The following is a 15,281-nucleotide window of genomic DNA, read 5'->3' as shown; positions in this document are numbered from 1 at the left end:
CTCAACAACAACCAAGCAAGTGTCTCTGTTCACACGTGGCTGTGTTTTAAGTGACCGCAGTCACACCTCAGGCTCAGCACCTGTTCCCTCCTGCCCCCCACTTTCCCTGAGAGCCAGAGTCCTCCCCAGAGCCGGGCATCCTCTCTCTTCTGACCGGGAGCCTGGCCCTCGATGCCTGCAGAGTTTTCCAGCAGCCTCTTACCAGTGCCCTTTAGAGCAGTGGTCCTCAACCTTCCCAAGGCCGACCCTTTCATACAGCTCCTCATGCGGTGGTGACCCCCAGCCACAAAACTATTTTCGTTGCTGCTTCCTAACTGTCATTTTGCTACAGTGATGAACCATAACGAAAATATCTGTTTTCCGATGGCCGCGACCCACAGGTTGAGAACCACTGCTGTAGAGCCTAAGACCATCGGAAAACACAAATATTTACATTACAGTTCATTAACAGGAGCAACATGACAGGTATGAAGTAGCAACGAAAATAGTTTTGTGGTTGGGGGTCACCACCACATGAGGGGCTGTATGAAAGGGTCCCGGCCTTGGGAAGGCTGAGAACCACTGGTCTAGACCCCTGCTTTCACTGGGAGCAGCTCTCCGTGCAGGATGCTGTTGGGAGGCTGCTGGGCCACGGTGGCTGGAGCCCCCACAGGTGAAGAGACCCAGCGGAGAGGAAGAGCCGGCCCCAGGAGGTGCCCCTCCGGTTCCTCCAGGAGACTCCGGTCACCCTGCCTCAGGGAAAGCTTCTCTCCTCCTCAGGCTGGTAACTGGACTCACCGTGCTTCTCAGAAGACAGGGGAATCGTTCAAGTTCAAGATTAAAGGCAACAAGGAGCAAAACCAGTCCTCACTGGAGTGAGAGTGAGGGAGGAGGGGAAGAGCGCGCTGGGAAACGGAGGAGCAGTGAAGGGAGATGGGCCTGACGCGGCCTCTGAGGAGCTGTGTGATCCTAACGAGTGGCTAGTCGCCTCTAAACGTGTTTTCTTATCTGTAAAGTGGGGGTGATAGTGCTTACTCAGGAGGGCGAAGAGGAAACAGTGTATTCAAGGAAACAGTGTATACGGAGTACCACAGAATCAGGCACATAACAGATGTTCCATAAAATGGTATTTCCTTCCTCTTCATCCTTCAAGAGGGCGGAAGGCCAATCCCCAGCCTCACTGCGAGAAGCAAATCCCCAATCACCTTTGGCTACACTGTTGGCCCCAAATGACAGCCCCTCTCTGAGACCAAAGCCAGGCACTGCCTAGGAGAGCAGCCAACACCCCCCTTCCTCTCTCTGCCTCTTTCCTCAGGGGTTCTGGATCCCCAGCCTCCTCCCTCCTGCACTTACAGTGAAGCAGGGCCTGTGCTTCAGTCACCTCCCACTCTCCTACAGGCACCAAGCCCAGCTGTGCACGGAGTGGCCCAGGAAAGGGGCCCCAAGCTTCCTGCCCCACCCCAGCCCCCAGCTTCTTCTCACTCTCCCCCTCACGGCCCCTCCCTGATTACCAGGATATCCTCAGCTCTGCTGAATCCAGCCCCGCTTCTCCCAAACCCTCCCCAGATGCCACATCTGTAATTACCAACCTTGCCAGGGGCACCGGGCACGCACAGCAGGACCTCATTTCCAAAGAGGCCCCGCCCCCCACTGCCCTCCGTCTCCTACTGGGTACCTCGCAGGGTGCGGGGGAGGAATGGCAGGATTCTCCCTGAGCTGCCTCGTTTCTCTCCAGATCTCAAAGAGGTCACATGACAGAAGCCACCCAAGTGACTACCCACCTGGCGTGGGTAAGAGGAGAACCGTCAGGCCAATTCGGAGAGATGGGAAGTGGTCGCTCAGTAGAATAGGAAGATGGGAATCCAAGGGGAGGAAGAGAGATGCATAAAGAGGGCGCTGCCCAGAAAGGAGGAAAGAGTGAGTTAAAAAGTCCCATCCCTGCCGGCCAGGGTGGCTCAGTGGTTGGGCATTGACCCATGAATCAGGAGGTCACAGTTCGATCTCCAGTCAGGGCACGGGACCTGGGTTTCGGGCTCAATCCCCAGTAGGGGATGTGCAAGAGGCAGCCGATGGATGATTCTCTCTCATCACTGATGTTTCTATCTCTTTCTCTCCCTCCCACTTCCTTCCTGAAATCAATAAAAACATATATAACTATATATATGAAAAAGTCCCTTCCCCACCCAGACGCTGAGAAGAGGCAATAATAGCCCAGTCTTTTCTCTTCCCATTTCCTTCATCCCACCAACCACAGAGGACTTGGTTTCACAGGCAGGGAAACTGAGGCCAAGTCCCCACCACATTCTCCAGGACCCAATAATGCCAAGTTGTGTGTGGTTCACCCACACCCCTGAGCTGGCTCAGCCTCCGCCTGCAGTGCGTCCTTTACGTCCAGCCAAGGCCCAGCCACACGGTGGACTACGACTCAGCCATGAAAAGGAACGCAGTCTGACACCTGCTACCGCTCGGATGAACCCAGCAAAGGTCACAGGAAGTAAGGGAAGCCAGACACACTGGAAAATTCCATTTCTATGAAATATCCAGAACAGGTAAAAACCCGCAGAGTCAGCATGCAGACTGGTGATGGAAAGTGGGAAGGCACTGCATAGTGGTGGAAAAGGGATGTCAGATAGAAGCCAGCGTTGCACAAACACTGAGAATGTACCAAACGCCACTGTTCGCCTTTACATGGCTAATTTTATGTGATGTGACATGCACCTCAATTAAAAAACCGGCCAGGGCCAGGACCGGTTTGGCTCAATGGACAGAGTGTCGGCTTGGGGACTGAAAGGTCCCGGGTTTGATTCCGGTCAAGGGCATGTACCTTGGTTTCGGGCATATCCCCAGTGGGGGGTGTGCAGGAGGCAGCTGATCGATGTCTATCTCTCATCGATGTTTCTAACTCTCTATCTCTCTCCCTTCCTCTCTGTACAAAATCAATAAAATATATATTTTTTAAAAACGGCCAGCATAAGGCCCTTCTCCAAGCACCCTTGCTCTATGGCGGCCTCCAGAACATACCTCCACACAGCACTCACTGGGCTAATGGGTCAACATGCTTAGGCATGCCTGCCCCGTGAAAACCTGTCTCGTTCACGCCCCCCCCTCCCCCCCCCCCCCCCCCCCCCGTCCCCGGGGCTCCACACCGGGCCTAGCAAATGGAAGTGCCCAGCGTGGTCCGCCGGAAGGAGAGCAGAAGCAAAGCCTCTGTCCTCCCAGCCCAGACCTCTCTCCATCGCCACCTTCCACCAGAACCAGAACCAGAACCAGACCGCAGCTGCTCCCATCGACTCCCGAGGGCGCCCCCTGTGCCGGGCACCGTGTGATGCTCTCCACAGAGGACTCCATCTCATGCTCATAAACATAGAGGCGGCACCTAGTTTAACTGCGTGAGACAGGTGAGGCTTCAGAAAGTTACCTATAGCTGAAACCCGTTTGGCTCAGTGGATAGAGCATCGGCCTGCAAACTGAAGGGTCCTGGGTTCGATTCCGGTCAGGGGCATGTACCTTGGTTGCAGGCACATCCCCAGTGGGGGGTGTGCAGGAGGCAGCTGATCGATGTTTCTCTCTCATCAACGTTTCTAATTCTCTATCCCTCTCCCTTCCTCTCTGTAAAAAATTAATAAAATATATATTTAAAATATATATAATATATATATTAAAAATACATTTTAAAGTTACCTATTTTTTTCTAAGGCCACAAAACTAGGAGGTGACAAAAAAGGGATTTAAACGCAGCTGAGACCCAGGGAAGGAGGCCTGGCGGACCTGGGATTTACTGTGAAAGGTCCTACCTGGGGTTAGAGGCTGGTGTCTTAAGACACCGAAGAGGCTGAGGAACGGGATTCTTAAACCCCAACATGACATCGCTATGTAGTGCTAATCCCAACCACGTCAGACTCTTCCCGTGGGCCTCAGAGTGTGGGGAGCTGCTGCAGGAGGAGACGACTGGAACCCCTAAAACTCAGAGGAAGTGAGGAGAGCCCCAGAACTCTTCCCTCAAAGCTTCTGTTCACCGAGTAAGTTCACGCCCCTTCCAACGGGAAGGCCCGCTTGGGAACCGGACAAGCAGACAAACGTCTGTCTTGGTCTGGACCCAGGGAGGGGGGCCTTCCTCAGGCTTCCGGGGAACAGAAGGAACAGACAGTGGGCACCACAGAGAGGCCTCCCCTGGGAAATCAGAGGAAACAGACGCAGGAGCAAGCCCAGGGGGGCAGGCGCAGAGCGGGCATGTGGCCTCTGGGTCCCGTCTGGAGGTGCCTGAAGAGATGGCACTTCCTTTTGTCTCCTTGGCAGCGTGCCCCGCCAGTACACACGCATGCAGAGAGAGTGCCCGGAGCAAGGTGCCCACAGCCCACAGCTCACCGTGCCGGATGCGGGCCCACGCTGGCCGCAGGCGCGTTGCCCATCAGACAGGGGTCACACTGGAGTGAATCACGCATTTTTTTAAAAATCCAGACTTCCTACTCTGCCTCTATACCCAGCTCCCACACTTCCTAACTCCCACCACCCCTATCCCGGAGCCTTCGGAAAGTGGGGAGCCTGAGGACTGCAGAGGACACATCCCAACTGCTGTGCCCATTGGGGACTCCAGCATCCCAATCCCATGTCCCAGAGACCCTCACGGCCACGCACAGTCCCAGCTCCTAAGGCTGGGTGCCGTGACCTGACCTCTGCCAGCCAGAGCAAAATGGCGGAGAGAGGGAACTGGGCAAACAAGGGGCGCACCAAAAGAAGGAAAAGGGCACCCCCCCTCCCTTCGCTCCAGAAAAGACAAGAGTGAGGAGGGAAAGCGGGTGGCTGCTGCTTCTCTGGGAGCAGACACATCCACTTCCCAGGCAATCTGATGTCGCACGGTGCTGTCCTGATGACGGGATGTGAGTGCCTGCCCCTTCCCCAAATCGGGCATCTGCCCTCTTGCATGCTCAGCCCCCATTCCTCGCTCTCAGACCTGGCCCCAAACCACAGCCCCATCCGATCATACTTCTTGCCGGTGAAACGGGAAACCATTTGACAAACCACACACACGTCTTCAAAAACTCCCGAAGACCACCCACCCCCGGCCTCCCTAGAGCTCCCATGCCACCCTCACCCCCATGGAGGGGGACCCAAGTTGTTGGTTACCCCGTCTCATCCGTTCCAAACCCCAAGACTCCTGAGGAACTGTCGGATGCTGGAGGCAGGGCAGTTACTGGGCTCTGAGGCAGAAACTCCAAGAAAGCTTTCCAGGAGAACAGTGGCCTGGGGGGCACGGGGCTGAATTCGAGCTGGAAAGCCACGAACGTAACCCCTCCGAGCACTGAAGCCCAGCCTATGAAGAGGGGTCCGAGGTCCTTCTTATTCTCTTCCCTGATTCCTTCAATCCCCGATTCCTCAGGACTATACCCAGAACCCCCTTTTCCTATTCCCCACAACACACACCCTTTGCTAGAAAAACCCACTTCCCAAAACAGGCCCTTCCTAAGATGGCCCCCTCCCTCTCACCCCTCGGTCTCCGAGGCTGAAGGCAGCACCCTAGAGCCCAGTCAGGGACACCCCAGAAGCCTCCGCCGCCTCCAGAGAGGCCTCCCTTTGGGTTTTCCGCCAGGAGAGTCTGCCTGCAGAGGCAAGAGGCGGTACCCCCAACATTCAGAAGCACACACACACACCCTGGTACTGGTGTACCCACAAAGGTTACACACAAGAGAACAGATTCAAACACACCGCTTCCCAGCACACAGGCGCACACACGCCCATTTGGCTATATGCCCCATTCTGCTCTTACACACCCATCTCCCTCCATACCTACACACCTCTTTCCCACAAACCCCCCAGCCGCCGCCACCACCACCACCACCTCGTTCCCACAGACCCATCCTCCCCCGGAGTGCACACGTAAATCCATATCCAAACACACAGCAGCCCCGCGCTCCGCCGCTCCCTCCCTGGCTGCACACACACTCAGTGGGCACAGAAAAACACCTCCACCTCCAGCCCCCGGGGCCCACCTGACTGCAGGACACAAGAAAACAAAGAATGGTGCACCCTGGTCCTCCACCAGCCCTTTCAAACTCACCCGTGCAGAGCCCCCCGCGCCCCCAATGGGTACCTGGGAGTGGGGAGAGGGATGCGGCGCCCAGTCCCCGGGGCCCGCATGCCCAGTGCCGGGGTCTCAGCCCGCTGGCCCCATCCTCCAGCGGCACCCACACACCCTCTCCTCTGCAGGGCAGGCCCCCCAAGACATCACTTTGCACCCTGAGCCACCCCTCCCCTGTCCCTCCCCACGCCCCAGAGGTGTGGATGCACCCTGAGCGCCTCGCTTCCAACGCCCGCACCCCCATCCCTGCGCTGCCTCTGCCCGCACCTCCGCGCACTCCCAGGCTCCGGCTCTCACAGGCTCCCCGGGATCAGGAAGGCCCCCACCCGGACCCCGGGCCCAGGAAAGTCCCCGGCTCGCCAGGCCCAGCTCCGCCCCCTCCCCACACGCCCCTTCCCCTCCCAAAGTTGGGGGGGGGGGGTGCTCCGCGGTGCAGCGGGGGGATCGCACCGGAAGGGGACTGACCCACGCTCCCCTTCCCCCCCCCCCACTACGCCGCCCCGCTCGCTCGGGGGGCCGGGCACCCCCTGCCCCTTGCAGGATAGCCCTCCTGCTCTGTTGCTTTCTTTTTATTTTTTGCAAACTTTGCCCGCGCCCCGCGCCCCGGCTCACCCGCCGCCGCTGCGACCTGCCCGGTGGCCTGGGCGGGCGCCCCGCCGCCGCCCGGCGCCTTTGTATCCGCAGCGCCCCGGGCCGCTCCGAACTCCGCGCTCCCAGCCCGGCGGGCGGACGCGGGGGGTGGGTGGAGGGAAGGGGCTCCGCAGCCCAGTCACCTCCTCTTCGTCCCAGACCGCTGCTGCCTCTGCCCCCGCAAGGCCCCGGGGCAGGGGGCCGGGGGCAAGGGGGGCGCTCAGGCACCCATGGCGAGCCCTGATGTCTAGGAACCGGGAACCGGGGATCGGGACTCGGACCGGGAGCCGGCGGCGGAGGGGGAGGGGCGCGGCGTGGGGCGGAGGGGCGGGGAGCGCGCCCGGCGCCGCCCCCGGCTGTTCCCGCCGCCGCCGCCCTCCCGCCGCCGCGCCCATTGTCTGCGGCCCCGCTCTTCCCGCGGCCGGCGCCCCTCCCGCCGCGCCTCCAGGTGCCCGCGGCCCCGAGCGCGCCCGGTGGCGGTGCCGCCACCCTCCACCCACCACCCACCACCCACCACCCACCACTACCCACCCGGGCCCCCAGCCGAGGCCTGGGCACTCCTCCTTCACTCTTGGCCTTGTCCAGCCTGCAGCCCCCCTCCTGGGGCCGCCCTCCTCGACCCTCTGCGGTGGAGACCGACCCCGAGCCCCGGGGGATGGCGGCGTGCACTGCTTTAGGGCCCCAGAGCGGCCACCCGGAGCCCAGCGGGATCGGGGACGTGGAAAGACTGATCCTCCACCCTCCCCTCCCCATCACACACACCCCCTCCACCCCCCGAGCCTGGAGGAGGCAGAGGCACCCCTGATGGTAATTAGTGGGCCCCCCTTCCCATGCATACGGGGATTTCCCTGACACCGGCACCCCCCTAATCCCCCGCTTCCAGAAATAATTTAATTACTCGGCGCTCCCGCTGGAGCGGCGGCCGCCCGGTCGGCCTGGGCGCTGCCTCATTACCGCGCGCCCCTCCCCTCGGGTTCGAGCCCCCGGATTAATTACAAAGGGAGCCCTGCCTGCCCGGGGCGGTGGGGGGAGGGAGCAGGCGGCCGCCGGGGCGCCCGGGGTTGGGTCCGCTTGTAGGAGAGGGGCCCTTCTTCCTGGAATAAAAATGCTTTGTCCTGTCCTGTCTCTAACCCCGAGCAGGCGGGGCCCTCGGCCCCAGGGGTTTCCGACACCTTGGAGGGCGTTGAAGGGATGACAGGGTCTCTAAAAATATCCGCCCGAAAGTGGGGCATCTCTGCCTTCAGGAAACCTGATGGGGCCATAGATGGAACCCACCCAGAGTGACCCCCACCCCCAAGCCCATCAAAGTCCAGGCTGTGGGAAACCCGTGCGTCCTCTGTGGAAGACATGAAAGCAAAAGTATGATTGTGTTATCATCCGTGTTCTTGCTGTGCAACCCAGCACTTACCTGGAATAGTCCTACTTCAAAAAGACCTGCGCACACTTTTCCCTGGCCCAGCCCAACCCCTCAGCACCCTCCACCTCCCGGTCCTGCTATCTTCCCTCCCAACCCTGTGATTAACAAGTCCCCCAGGGAAGGAGACTCTTGTGCCTCACTGCTCTGGGGATGTTTTTGCTCCTTCCTGATGGACTTTTTTATTTTTACTGAGACCCCCAATCTCATCCCTTTCAGTCAGTCCTCCATTCTGGCCTGACTACAGATGAGGCCAGAGCCACCCTCACCTGCATGGGGACCATTCAAAGATGGAGAACCTTCAGAGAGAGACACCTTGGTTGAACCCTGGCCTCTCCTCATCCCCCTCCCCACATCCTGGCTCGGCAGCTGCAGACCTCAGGGAATATGCAGAATCATTATTTCAGGGACCAGATTTCTGCCTGCATCCAGACTTATCTGCTTGGTGTCTGTCGTGGGCTGCACGGGGGGTCTTGGCAGTGAGGGTAACCAGGAGTATGAGAGACATGGTCAGGGTAAAGGGAGATGAGTGGCCTTTGGGTGCTCCCAGCCCTGCCCCAGGCTGGGCAGCCGGTGTGTAATCTGACACAGTGCGAGCTGCCGTGGCCCCGATTGACTATCCAGCAGGTTAGAGAGAGTGATGTTCACACGGTGCTGCCTGTGTCACAGACCTCAGGAGGGTCCAAGAAAATGCTGCGGGACGCGGGACAAATTGTTAAAAATCGGGACTGTCCCACCAAAAGCGGGACATCTGGTCACCTTACCCAAGAACTGCACACACAGCTTAGAGGACACTGCAGGCTGGCCCCAGACTGAGCTCAAAACCTAAGTCAAGATGTCCACAGATATCAGGCGACAAGCTGGAGTAAGCTTGGTCTCTCCTTCTTCTCTGAGGGTGAGATCGGGGGCTTTCAATGATGTCTCTGTAACAAAAACTTTGGATTACAGAGGAGAGGTCCAAAATGAGATATGAGTGGTCAGATGTGTCCCTTGCAGCAATGCTCTGGACTGCCTGCCACCCTCACCACCAGGTGAAGGCCTGGGAACTCTTCGACTCCTGGCCTTGCCCAGCCTGCAGCCCCTCCTAGGGCCGCTCCTGGGACATGGAAAGATGGATCCTCCCCCCACCACACACACACCACCATCACACCCCTTACCCCTGATGGGGCGAGAGACGTGCCCCCCTTCTTACAAGTCTTTTTTTTTTTTTTTTTAATTCTCACCCCAGGCCCTAGCCAGTTTGGCTCCGTGGATAGAGCATCAGCCTGCAGAATGAAGGGTCCTGGATTTGATTCTGGTCAAGGGCCTATTTGGGTTTCAAGTTTGATACCCAGTGAGGGGGAGGGGGGAGCATGCAGGAGGCACCTGATCAATGATTCTCTCTCATCATTGATATTTCTATTTCTTTCTCCTTCTTCCTTCTTTTCTGAAATCAATTTAAAAAAATTTTTTAATCCTCATTCAAGGATATTTTCCCATTGATTTTTAGAGAGTAGAAGAGAGAGGGAAAGACAGAGAGAAGCATCAATGCAACAGGAACACATGGACTGGTTATCTCCTGCTCAAGCCTTGACCAGGGCCGGGGCTGGGGTGGAGCCTGCAACTGAGGTGCATGCCCTTGACAGGGATCGAACCCGGGACCCTTTGGTCCGCAGGCCTACACTCCATCCACTGAGCCAAACTGACTAGAGCAATGGTCTGCAAACCCCGGCTTGCGAGCCACATGCGGCTCTTTGGCCCCTTGAGGGTGGCTCTTCCACAAAATACCATGGCCTGGGTGAGTCTATTTGGAAGAAGTGACGTTAGAAGAAGTTTAAGTTTAAACAATTTGGCTCTCAAAAGAAATTTCAATCGTGGTACTGTTGATAGATGTCTCTGTTGACTAATGAGTTTGCCGACCACTGGACTAGAGAGAGCTTACACATTCTTAACTCACAGAATGGGAAAACAGAGGCCCAAAGAAGAAGCTCGTGTGCCCCAGGGCCCAAGGGAGCTAGCCTGCCTAATTCTTCAGGAGGCAGATAGGCACTGGAGTGACTCTAACCAGGATTTTCTCAGAGGGCCCATCTTTAGTGACAGAGCGGGGGTCAGGAGCCTGGCGGACAACATCATGGAACAGATTGAACTTGGAATGTGCAGCTCCTAGCTTTGAGACGTGGGCAAGTTTCTCGGTTTCTAAAAGCCTCAGTTCCTCAGCCCTAGAGCAGTAGTCAGCAAACATTCCATAAAATGGAACTAATAAGGTGGCAGAAGGAACTCCCTCCACATACCCATAATGCCCCAGTCAATTCCCAGTCAGACTTCCCCGCCGTGTTCCATGCCAAGGGGATTCCTGATGCTTTTGGGAGTCTTGTTCAAGGAAAGGGGGCGGGGGGCTCCTAGCCAAGCGTCCGGGCCCTCCATGAAGGCTTTCTCACTTCCTCACCAGCTCCCGGGCCTGAGGCTGCTGGGCTGGAGCAGGCAGGGAGGAGGCTGCCCTGGACACTTGAGTCTCCCAGGAAAGAGGCAAAGGGCTCGGGAGTGGCAATGGACGCTCTCTGTGGGTTTCCTGTGCAGATGAAGCTGTTCCCGGAAGGCAGCCCAGGCCACGGTGGCAAGGGTTAGGTCTATTCTGGTGGAAAGTAGGCCCCTTGCCCAGCACCGGTGCTGAGAAAGAGGACTCCTTATATCTTCCTCAAGCACAGACCCTTCACACCCAGGCAGGATGGCCATCACAGTTTTTTGTTTTGTTTTGTTCTTTAATATATTTTATTGATTTTTCACAGAGAGGAAGGGAGATAGTTAGAAACATCAATCAGCTGCCTCCTGCACACCCCCTACTGGGGATGTGCCCGAAACCAATATACATGCCCTTGACCGGAATCGAACCTGGGACCCTTCAGTCCGCAGGCTGACGCTCTATCCTCTGAGTCAAACCGGTCTTGGCATATCACAGTTTCTAATGTGAGTGGCCACTTGAGCCAACCCCCGGTTCAGGTGACCCCGGTAATGGGCCCACATCCCTGGCCAGAGCCACCACCTTTTTGCAGCCTGCAGATAAAACCGGCACAGTTCCATCTCCCAGGGCCGTTAGAGCTCTTTCCTCAGCACCCACTTTTATAAAAAGACTATGTTTACAAATGTCCGATCAAATCTATAGAAGAGATTGGGGACAGCGAGGGATGTAGGGGGGGCACTTATTCTGTCAAGAAAGGAGGAAGAGAATCAGAGTTTGATTTAATGGTTCTCAAATGTTACAAATGTTAGATCAAATCTATACTTTGGAACAACTGGATTTTGTTTCACTGTTAATAAAAAAGGAAATAAGCCTGGCCGGTGTTGCTCAGTGATTGAGTGTCGACCTATGAACAAGAAGGTCACGGTTTGATTCCAGGGGAGAGCACATGCCCCAGTTATGGGCTCAATCCCCAGTGTGGGGCCTGTAGGAGGAAGCTGATCTATGATGTTTCTTTCATCTCTCTTTCCTCTCTCCCTCTCTCTCTCTCTCTCTCTCTCCTCTCTCTCTCTCTCTCTCTCTGTCTCTCTCTGTCTCTCTCTCTCTTTCTCCCTTTCTCTTTCCCTCCCTTCTTCCCTCTCTCCATCTCTTTCCCTTCCTGTTTGAAATCAATAATATATTTTTAAAGGAAATAAAATAGAGAAAAAAATACCCTTAACTAGTTAAGAACTCTGTGATGTCATCAGGTTGTTGTGAGGTGTTTCTCACATCAGCTCCTGGTCTCTTTGAGAACAGAACCGAGCCTCCTTCATTTCTACATTAATAGTCCACACAAGTCGCTAAGTAATAGTCCACTTCCCTGCTAACTTCCTTGTCTTTCTCCATCCCTCTAGGTTTCAAGCACTAATAAGTAAGCCCTGAACATGGCCACAGGAAATAATGCCATTACTTCCCAACCCCTCTGCATCCAAACTGTATTAAGTGTGAGCTTACTCAAATCCCATCCCATTATCACCAATCTAGAAGGTTACCTACAATTAGCCCGTGGTTTTCATGTTTGACTGCAGATTTTAATCACCTGGGAAGCTTTGAAAATATACCCATGCCCAGGGCACATCCCAGATTAATTAAATCAGAAACTTCCGAGGTCCAGTGCAGCTACTGGCATTTTTTTTTTTAAGTTACCTTAGTGACTCTAGTGTGAGAACCATTAAATCAAACTCTGATTCCCTTCCTCCTTTCTTTTTAATATATTTTATTGATTTTTTACAGAGAGGAAGAGAGAGGAATAGAGAGTTAGAAACATCGATGAGAGAAAATCGTCGATCAGCTGCCTTTTGCACCCCCTCCCCCCACTGGGGACGTGCCCGCAACCAAGGTACTTGTCCATGATCGTAATCAAACCTGGGACCTTTCAGTCCACAGGCTAACGTTCTATCCACTGAGTCTAACTGGTTTCAGGCCCTTCCTCCTTTCTTGACAGAACAAGTACCCCCCCACACACACACACAAATCCCTCGTTGTCCCCAATCTCCCTATATCTAACTTCTACCTCTTCACTCATCTTCGCCTACCACGCGTAACAAAACAAAAATACCTCTCTCCACTATGCAGCTTCCTCTTTGCTTCATCCCTCTCTTTCCTTTTCTTCTCATTCAACCTTCTTAAAAGAGATTACTCATCGCCATCCTTCACTCCTCAGCTTCTTCCAACCTAGCTATCCTTTCTATTTCATTCCTTCTCCTGACTTCAAATATTGATATTTCCCAGAATTCAACCTTTGGCCCCTTTGCTCCTCATCCTACGTGGTCTCCCCAAGTAATGCCACTCTTCCCCGGGGTTACGTTCAGTGCTTACTTATTAGAGCTCCTAAATCCAGATCTCTCTTCTGGTCGCCAGACTCACATTTCCAATTCCTACCGGACATTTTAACTTGGTTATTCTCTGGGTTCTCCAAACATAATGGTTTTAAAGGGAACACAATATCTTCCCTTCACCACCTCCTCCTCCCCTTGGTTCATTCAGACATTTTTCACTTCCAAAGGTGCATCATTCCCTTCCAACCTATCTTTCTTTTCTGGAGGAATAATCAGACTGTCACTCTCTTGTCTGAAACAACTCAATGGCTCCCCTCTGTCTACAAGATAAACCCAAAACTTCTTTTTTAAAAAAATTTAATACATTTTTTTAAAATATATTTTTATTGATTTTTTACAGAGAGGAAGGGAGAGGGAGCGAGAGTTAGTCGACCAGCTGCCTCCTGCACACCCGCTGCTAGGGATGTGCCTGCAACCAAGGTACATGCCCTTGACCGGAAGCGAACCTGGGACCTTTCAGTCCGCAGGCTGACGCTCTATCCACTGAGCCAAACCGGTTTTGGCTTAATTTAATAAATCTTTATTGTTCAGATTATTACAATTTTTCCTCTCTTTTTTCCCTAAAACCAAAACTTCTTTTTTTAAAAAAAATATATTTTATTGATTTTTTACAGAGAGGAAGGGAGAGGGACAGAGAGAAACATCGATGAGAGAAAAACAACGACCAGCTGCCTCCTGCACACCCTCTACCCGGGGGTGTACCAGCAACTAAGGTGCATGCCCTTGACTGGAATCTAACCTGGGACCCTTCAGTACGCAGACCGACACTCTATCCACTGAGCCATACCGGTCTCGACCCAAAACTTCTTGATGCTGGATAAAAGGACTTCCAGTACCAGACTCGCTTTCCACTCCAGCCCCATCTTCTGTTATACCCTGTGCACTCAAAGTCCAAGCATTCGATACACCTGCAAACTGTGCTCATCTGCTGCTTGTTCTGCTAACTTGGGGTCTCTGCCTTCCTAGGGTGTTTTCTTTGCCTGAAATGTCATCCTTCTCCTTCTTTGCCTAGAAAGTTCTATTCACCCTCTAAGAGTTAGCTGCTGTCTCCTCTTGGACTCCATAACTCTTTCAAGCCAAGTTAGATGTCCCCCCACCCTAACCCCTGCCTTCTTTGTGCTCCCAGAAATCTGCAATTTTAATGACATTGTATGGTAATGTCTTATTTACATATGTCTTCCCAGCTGGTCTGTGAGCTTCTGAAATGGAAGGAACAATGCTTTATTTATCTTTCTAGATCTAGAAATTGGCTCAGTGAATGGCATACAATAGTAAATGTTTGTCTTTAAAACAGGAGAGAGAAGAGACTGAGAGGAGATGCTCTGTAAAATATCTGATATTAAAGGAATATGCTTATAAATAAAATAATAATATTTTGAGACTGGAAGATATATATATATATATATATATATATATATATATATATTTTTTTTTTTTTTTTTTTTTTTTTTTTTAAGGGAAGAAAGGTACAGAAGAAAGGTACCTCAAAGAGAGCTACAGTCCACAAAAAGCTAAGAGCCAGAGCTGTGGCTCTTAGCTTTTTGTGGACTGTAGCTCTCTTTGAGACTTTGATGAAAGCTATAAGCTCCCTCCAGAAAAATGCACATATAATTTCACACCCATTTTTTAGGGGACACTGGGAGCTGGTGACTGAGTGAGGGATGGTTTGAGGGCAGAAGAGTCTAGAAATGGAGAGATCCCTGAGAAGGCTAATGCAAAAGTTGAGAGGGTGAGCGAGTGAGTGAGCATGATCCAAGACGGGCATAGAAAAAAGTGCATATTTGAGAGGTGGCCTGCAGGTGATCGAGTTAAGAAACAAAGATGGCGATGCCACGCTACAAGCAGGGCTCCTGAGGGAGAGTGGGTTTGAAGGGTAAACTATGTGTATGGTTTGACAGGTGTCTTAGATGCCTACAGGCCATTAGGGTGAGGATGTTTACATCTAACAATTCTTTTTCTAAGTATCTGTCCTCCAAAAAAGGTCGCATAAGTGTACAAATATATGCAGAGAATGATGTGCCCTGCAGCATTGTTAGTAACAAAAGATTGAAATTAATTTAAATGTTCATCAGCAGGAAGATGGTTATATAATATAAGTTACTATATATATATATATATATATATATATATATATATATACTATGCAAAAGTTTAAAAAGTGAAGTTAGTTCACTTATGCAGATATAAAAAGATGTTTATAATGTATTGTTAAAGGAAAGTAAGGAGCAGTACATATTAAGGTAAACAAAGTCTAACAGTAAATATACAATACAATTTTATTTTATTTTTTTAATATATTTTATTGATTTTGTACAGAGAGGAAGGGAGAGAGATAGAGAGCTAGAAACATCAATGAGAGAGAGTCATCGA

General features: G+C 53.2%; 1 protein-coding gene across 2 annotated transcripts in view; it reads right to left on the bottom strand.

Annotated features, from left to right (window-relative positions):
- The window catches only part of VANGL2 (VANGL planar cell polarity protein 2), a 30,932-nt gene extending 23,941 nt beyond the window's left edge, over positions 1-6,991 (bottom strand). Inside the window, exon 1 of one of the 2 annotated variants that reach the window (XM_045582987.1) lies at positions 6,668-6,991. The gene's annotated coding sequence lies outside the window, so the exon portion shown is untranslated. The remainder of the gene's footprint in view (positions 1-6,667) is intronic. The other variant, XM_036442353.2, reaches the window with a different exon arrangement.
- Between the last annotated feature and the right edge of the window lie 8,290 nt (positions 6,992-15,281).

The sequence above is a fragment of the Pipistrellus kuhlii genome, unplaced genomic scaffold, assembly GCF_014108245.1.
Source record: "Pipistrellus kuhlii isolate mPipKuh1 unplaced genomic scaffold, mPipKuh1.p scaffold_m20_p_18, whole genome shotgun sequence".
Taxonomy (NCBI): domain Eukaryota; kingdom Metazoa; phylum Chordata; class Mammalia; order Chiroptera; family Vespertilionidae; genus Pipistrellus; species Pipistrellus kuhlii.
This window is presented reverse-complemented; position numbering and strand designations above follow the sequence as displayed.